The following is an 8,198-nucleotide window of genomic DNA, read 5'->3' on the forward strand; positions in this document are numbered from 1 at the left end:
AAAAGATGGTTTCTTAGAAGATGGTTTCTTAAAAGATGGTTTCTTAGTAGGTAGTTAATGAGTCTATAGTAGTTCTGCAGGCCTTGCATGTCCTTTGTTCAATCTTTAGTAGTTTCTTGTTGCAAACTCTGCAGTTCTTTGGCTTTGCTAGTCCAAATAATTCATGACACTCATAGTCTGGTCAGGTTTCAGAAGTAATTTCTGTGATCATCAGAGGTTCGGGATTTTCAGTGGTTCCCTTTTTGGAGAGACAACAATCAAGTGTCAGTAACTTCTTAATCAGCCATATATTTAGTTTCATTATCACCTATACGATCAACAGGATTGCAAAACCATTTGCTACTAATGCCAATATTTCCAATATCCAACATGAATCATTACTGACAACTTTACCAATGAGGTTATGCATCTGCACAAAGACATTTTCAGAGTTTACTCTACTATGAGTGCAAATTGTTGAGCACTCCTTCCCATATGTTTCTCACAGTGGCATAGGCAATATGTCACTTAACTGTCTGTTTCATACTGGGTTAGGGAGGCCTTAATCCCTACTTCAGTCACAATTATTCTGGCAAGACATATCAATACAATGAGACAGTCATTTCTATTTATCAGAACAAGACTCCCCTGATTTGAAGACTTTGCAGTGTTTTGCGTGAATCCAGGTGTCTCTTTCCTGTACTTTCACTGCCATGGGAGTCGTCAACAGGACTTGATAAGGACCCTTGTATCTGGGTTCAAGACTTCTCCTGATGTGCTTTCTCACGACCACCCAGCCCCCCAGGGTGCAGTTTATGGGTACCTGTATCAAAATTAGGGTTTGCAATGGAGGAGAATATTTGACCATGTATTTCAGTTAGTTGTTTCTATAATAAGGCAACATAATTCAACAAATCACTATATACATGGTGTAGTTGCTATGGAAAATAACAGCCTGTTCTGTTTGCTGTGCCAAACAATATCTCATATGGTGTTAAACCTGTGTCTTTCCTAGCAGTATTTTTTACTGAGTGCAGGTAAACATGAGATCCATGGCAGACCTGTTTCAGCCATTATTTTCTGCATTTTCAATTTCAGTGTACCATTAAGGCGCTCCATACATCCTGAACTTTGGGATCTGTAGGGGGTGTGATAGTTTCTGGAATCCTTGCCCCGTAAAGTGTATCCCTCTGTCACTTACAATGACCTCTGGTACACCATATCATCAGATTACCTCATTCGCAATTTTCTTGGCTAATGCTTTAGCATTTGCTTTTCTATACAGCCATGTCTCCAGCCAGTGACTAAAGAAGTTGACACAGACAAGCACATTCTCAAAGCCCGAGCATTTGGGAAGTTATAAAGTTTATCTGTATCCTCTTATAGGGATATTATGTCTGGGGTGTGCTTTTCCATAGGACAGACTTACTCGGGTTACTTTGTGCACAGACTAGGCATTCTGCCACTAACGACTGTGCTGCTTGGGCGAACCCTGGTACTATCCATAAGCTGCTAGTGAGTACAACCATAGCATCTTTTCCCAGATGCACTTTCTCGTGTGCTATATTGGCCATAATGGGATAAACTACTTTTGGCAGACACAAACGCTGACCTTTACACCACTCCTTGCACTTCTAGTGCTCCATGTATTGCCCAAGTCTTTTTCTTATTTTCTGTTGCTTGTCTTTCCATAAGTTGGAGTGTGCTCTGGTCAAACAGGGGTCAGGGGGTCACCATGTAAATAGACTCCCCTTGGGGTACTGGGGCTATGGCGGCTTCTCGTGCGGCCTGGTCTATTTCACTTAGCTTCGGGGGTAGTATCTCTGTGTGTGTCTTCATCTTCATCACTGTTTGGAGGACAGCTGGAATGCAGTGAACAATGCCCTGGTATGTTCATCATATTGACTGGTTTGCTTGCTGAACCCATAAGGTCCCTACTTTTCCATACAGGGCCATAATCATGCGCAATTACAAATGCATAACTTGAATCAGTGTAAATATTTACTCTTTGTCCTTTTGCATATATGCATGCAAGTGTCAGGGCCTTTAGTTCAGCTTCTTGTGCTGACATGTGACTCGGTAGAGTCTGTTGAATCACTATTTCTGTGTGTGTGGTTACAGCACACCCTGTATACGGGACAGGATCTATGTGATAGTGTGAACCATCTACAAAAAGAGTGATGTCTGCATCTGGTAATGGTTTATCTTTAATGTGAGATAAAACCAGAGATTCTTGTTTCATTAGTTCTATGCAATCATGTTCAGAAAAATTTTGTTTGCATTTTTTTTTTTTCCTTTCTTTCTGTTCAAGCTGGAATGGAATTCCCCCAAATCCCTAGGGTAACCCCAATATATACAGGTACTTCTCCCATCTTTTGAAACTTGCTGCAATAAGGCAGCAGGATTCAACATTGTGCACTGCTTAAGTGTAACGTTACTGGGAGTAAGCAGTGCTACTTCATTAGGATAGGCTTCAGTAAGGAGCATGTGGAATCCAAGGACAAGGTTCTTGGTTTCTGAGTTCCACAAAGTTTACACTCATTAGATGGAGTGTACAGTACAACGGTTAAGACAGATGTGGTAACTTTAATTCTTCTGGAAGAGAAACACTTAGCTTAAATAACCTGTTAATAAGCCACATCATCAGTTCTATTAGTGTATATAATAATGTGTTGGGCCACAATACTCACAAACACATTCCTGCATTGGGTGTAAACCCCTGTAGTCATGGGTTGCTCTTTTCTTTATATGGTTGGGTTAAACTTTTATATTAGAATTTTCTAATTATGTATAATGATCTATACATTACTATGGGCCTGAGTCTGGTTCTTCCAAACTTGGCTTTCCTTTCTAGTCTAGTACACATCTACAGCGCACAGCAAAGGAAAATAACGTGCAATCTATATTCCTCCTGCTAATATCAATGAACTCCCCTCTCTGGTCTCCCTTGGACCTTTAAAAAACTTAAAATACAGTTTACTCAGATTCCCCTTGTCTGAAGGTCTTAACATATATCTGTGAACATGAGAGGCTCTGGGGCCTCTTGTGCTTCCTTTTTTTTTTTTTTTTTTTTTTTTCTTCTAATAAAAAAGAAAAGGGAGAAAGAAAATACACAGTGCGCTCGGTAAGTGTTATATGTCACTCATTTCACAATAGGAGGGAATGTCCTTTGTGCTGTATATCTTCATACTTAGTAAATCTGGCCGGTAACAAATGTTTTGCTTGTGCTTGGTTTCTGTCACAACGTACGATACCGTTAAGGTAACTGGGTGTCCTAGCACAATATCTATACTCTTTTCAAGCACTAAAGCAGAGTAGTATGCAAGTGACCTTAGCTTGCGACCATGTATTTGTGTCAGTACTCCTTGTACATGTGCACTGACTTCATAACAAAATAATGTGAAAGGCTTGTCATAATCTGGCAAAGCCAGTGCTGGCGCTGAAGTTATTTCAGCTTAAAATTGGTTAAACATTTGGTTCTGCTCAGAGGAGAGTATAAATGGCTTGCTATGATCCAGAAGTGCTAATGCAGGAGCACATACAATTGCTCTTAAAGTCTTAAATCTTTTTCATTTCTGTAAAAATATAGAATTCCCATCAATGCATTACCATACCCACAATAAAGAGAATTATTTACAGTATATGACAATTATAGCACAGTAAATAAGGGCAGTAAATGTCTTTACAAACACTGATTTACTCAAAACTGTAATGAGGATACAAATAAAAACCTTTTGCTTTCTGCACATACAGAAAAACCACCTAGTTCATGCATTTGCTATGCGAATAGCACATAAACTCTAATATCTCTTCCAAAACAAGGTAATCATTACTCAGAAGAGTTTACGTTATTTAAATCCTTCATTAGTTTATACTTATGTTTGTTGTGGTGCAAAGATGGTGCATTGGAAGTTAAATCAATGCAATCTGGATTGCCTAATGGGTCTTTGCAGCTGGAGACCTGTGAATAAAAAAAACTTTTGCATAGAGATTAACATTTATTTACTAGGAATTACTGTAACTGTAACATGCGTGTATACTGTTATCAGGTAACCAGTGAACAGCTGCTAAAAGCTTAACTGTGACGCTATGCGTTCCATGCCTTGATTTCCTCAAAGGGGCAGTCCCTAATTTCACAAATAGAGAATGTCAGTGACGAGACCTGGGCGAGTGTTCAAAGCCACTCCTTTCTTATCATCTCTTAGTACAGCCCTTTTAAATGACACTAATTAAATTTCCGGGTTTAGAAACATTCAATCTGGAATCTTGGTTCCAAGTATTCAACCATTTTAAAAGCAGCACTGTCTCATAAATCAGAGTACTCTCGTTAGACACAATACATTGTGTCTGTAAATCATTCAACATTTTCTCAACAAAATCTCTCTCCCGTGACCAAATATTCACAAATATTTCTAGATTCTGTGATTTTCGTGTTCAAAGTAAAAATATATTCACTTAAGTCTCGCTCACAGACGACATTTTATCTCGTAACATTTCTTTAAAGGCATAACAAACCCTCCTGATTTCTGAGAACATTCATCAGCGCCATTTTAACACAGATAAAAACAGCATGTAAGCTCACTCCCACAATTCTCAACTTCATTAAAGAGAAAGCTATATTTCTGAACTTCAGAAACAAAATTATTTTGTTCAAATACAGAAACGGCTTGTTGGATCCCAGCCAGCTTTGTTCTGACACTAGTTCTTATAGTGATAATGTACATTATTTACAATCTTGTCCGTGCAATCGGACCAAACATTTTAAAACTTCTTTTGTATCTTTTTAAAAGCTTATCATTAAGCAATGAATGTACAACTTTTTCAACCTTGAAACATGTCTCTTGTAAAAAACGGACAAGACAGACAAACATTGTGATTTAAAGTAAATCAAACATCTCCCTTATAGAGCACTAAGACAGAGAACAAACAATGTGAATTATCACGGATCTCTCTCACACGCAGTAAGACGGAGACAAAACTCACATACAGAGAAAGAAAACTTAACTGACATCTTCCAGCCTACTGCTGTGGAACTACAAGTCCCAGCATTACACTAAATACAAGTTAGCTTCAACATGTTATCATCAATCAGCACTCCGGACACATTTCTTTAATTTTACATACATTGTCAAAAAACAAAAAACAGTGTGCTTCTTATCTCAACACACTGAAATCATTTACACAGAATAAGGGAGGGGCACATTTCACTTATTCAGCTGCACAGGATCAAACATACATTTATAATATACAACCTACTTGATTCATTATTCAGCTTCCGATGCATTTAGCATATCCACATATATTTCGACTTTTCAGATCTCTTAACTTTCCTGTGCCACCTCAAACAATCTCTTGGGGTTTGATCTCAATACCCCTTTGTTCTTGTCACATTACCACTTGCAACACCTTTGTTTCTCCATCCACACATATCTTTGGCTATCCCCGCTTTCTTGAAAAATTCCCTGCAGACCTTCTACTCCCCCATTTCCTTTAGTCTTTGTGCATCATATCTATGAGGGAGCTGCTGTCATTTGTTTACTATCTATATTACTCGTATTGACAGTATTCTGTTGAGTCCAAATCGGGACTCTTATCTAGTTTCTGTGGGTTGTCCTTGCACTGGACGTCCCGTTCTGTGGACTCCTTGTACTGGATGTCCGTGCTAAATAGCTTCTTTGACAGTATCTGGGACGAAGGTCTTTTGGAAATCTCTCTTACACAATTTGGGCAGATTACAGAATCTCCCTTCTTTGATATACCTCTGGGGATGGTGTCTAAAATGTTCACTCAATGTTCAAAACAATAACTCTCTAAATCCCTCTATTCCATTACATGCTTCTTTGATCAATGTCTTATGTGACTTTTATGCTTTATACATCATACATAGGTACAAACACATGCACTCAAAATTCAATCATCTTTCAAAAATCTAATCAACAATACAATTACAGTAAACAAATTGGGTTAATACTGTATTGTATTAATCAGATGATACTTGAGACTCACAAATTCGCGTGTCAGGTGCCTCAGACAGACATGAGGTGACCCAGACTAGGAAGACCAACGAGTAGAAATCTACTGACCGCGGATGTTGGGGTTCAATGTGCTGGGAAACCTCCGTTGTCTGTCTTGTAGCCTGCTGGACAGCGAATCTCTGTGGCGACCTCCAAGTTGTTAAATCTAAAATTCTGACCCAAGTCAGCCTGTGGTGTCAAGTATATCTGGAAGCGCTTCAATCAGCTGGAGAGAATTGACACAGACCAAGTTCTGTATGCAAGGAATATTCTCTAGTTTATTGATACAAAGATACAGGTTTTTATAGGCTACTGAATAAATGAATCCTACGTCATATGCATACAATAGTTTATACCACTAGTTTATGAGAAGCGCTACTGATTAACTTTCTCACGTATTCTTGAGGTGTTTACTTTTCTCCCCCTTCTAAGGACAGATGAGCCTATTATTTCTTATCTCAAGGGGAGTTGGAGATATGCTATGTGCAACACCATGGATACAGTTCCCATACTACCAGCTGGATATGAAGCTCATTATTGTTTTCATAACTGGTTACATTCTTCAGGTGTTCCCTATTAGTTCAACTTCAAGGCCATAGGCTCACATATTGCAAAACTGCAAGTTAACAGAAAAATGAATAATCTCTTCTAGCAAATAATATTTCTATACAAGTTACAATAAAATGGCTGAACAAAGGCCTTATGAGGCCTTAACAAAAAATCATATTTAACACCTCCAACACTCATTTTTGCATAATTTAGCACAACATTTGACCACTTCTGGAAATTTTATTTCACTTCTCCTTGTAACTGCACTGTGGGAGTCACTTTACATAAGTCCCCTTTCTTCTGAAACTCCCAGCACTACTGGCCATGGGAGGCTGAAATATCTTTACATTGTCAATACCTAGTGGTGTCATTAGGTGGCAGAACAGAAGGCTATGCTGCTCCCTGCTCTGTTTATCTTGTGGGGGACTGATTTATTCAGGGGTCTCCTAGCCAGAAGGAGGAGGTCTCAAGTGAATGAACCCCATATATAGGTTGCGAGTGTGTTTTAAAACAGGATATTTCCAGAGTAAAATGTAGTTTAAAATAATTTTTACTTTTGCTGCATAAATAGGAAACGGTGAAATGATGCATGAAGGATAGACGTCAGCTGTTCCTGATCTTCAGGGAAAGTCCAAGGTTTGTAGTGACTGCTTCTTAGCATTGGGCAGATGCTCACTAACATTTCTCTCGATTTGTTTGCTGGATTCAATCCTTTGCATTAGTATTATTTTGTCATTTGTAAGTGTTAGTGTATTAGAACATAAACATTGTGTCCAGTGATCATAATGAGGTGATCAAGTGTCCCGACAGACTTTTAAGCACACAGGTGTCGAAGTCAGCAAATTGGATAAAGTCGTTTCAATTAAAGTCTAGCAAACTTGGTTGTCTTTGTCTGAAAAGATGCGTACGGTACGCTACGACGTACAAGGGCACGCTACGGCGTGAAAGGGCGTGCGCATCCACTACACGTGGCAGCAACAGTAATTGGTCTTTTACCATACATTCGCACAAACACGCATACTTATAAAATAGTACACATTAATGGTAGTTGCAACACATAGTCAGTTATGTCTAAATATAGTAGTATTTATATGTTATATCAGAGTTACATGCATATTAATGAAATACACAGAACGGGTTGAAGGAATAACATCATGAGTGGTATCATAATGAACCTCGTTACATATCCTACTGTTTGGTTCACTCTGCGAGGGAATCGCAGAGTGCATACACAAGTTATGAATGATAGGGAATTATGAACTACTTAAGACTAAGGAATCTTGGCGGGAAGAGCAGAGCATACCCCCTGCTGAGATTACCCCCTCCTTTGGATTCCTTTGTATGAACTGGCCAATGATGACGACCCCTTGGACCTTCCTGAGACCTGGACCAATAGATGCAAGCTATTCCAACTTCATTGTATTACTGTATTTGATTGTGTATATAAGCAGCAGCTTGTGATCCAGAGTGCAGACATCTTGTCCCCAGACTTCAGGATTGAATGATTGCACTGGATCCAGAGCGCCTGCGATAAGTAACGGCTGTATTTACTATTAATTCGCTTGAGCATATATATATTCTATTATTTGCGAATAAATCTCTGTGCTTTGGAAACACAACTCGAGGTTCGACAATCGTTATTGGTTAGCGACAATA

The 8,198-nt window shown here is 38.9% G+C and overlaps 1 long non-coding RNA gene across 1 annotated transcript; it reads right to left on the minus strand.

The window, feature by feature from the left end:
- On the minus strand, nt 1-6,727 carry LOC142158294 (uncharacterized). The gene is made up of 2 exons (XR_012692748.1): nt 5,236-6,727; nt 1-802 (listed from the first exon to the last, which is right to left on the minus strand). It is a non-coding gene; the product is annotated as an uncharacterized LOC142158294 (long non-coding RNA).
- Between the last annotated feature and the right edge of the window lie 1,471 nt (nt 6,728-8,198).

Source organism: Mixophyes fleayi, chromosome 5, assembly GCF_038048845.1.
Source record: "Mixophyes fleayi isolate aMixFle1 chromosome 5, aMixFle1.hap1, whole genome shotgun sequence".
In the NCBI taxonomy this organism is placed as follows: Eukaryota; Metazoa; Chordata; class Amphibia; order Anura; family Limnodynastidae; genus Mixophyes; species Mixophyes fleayi.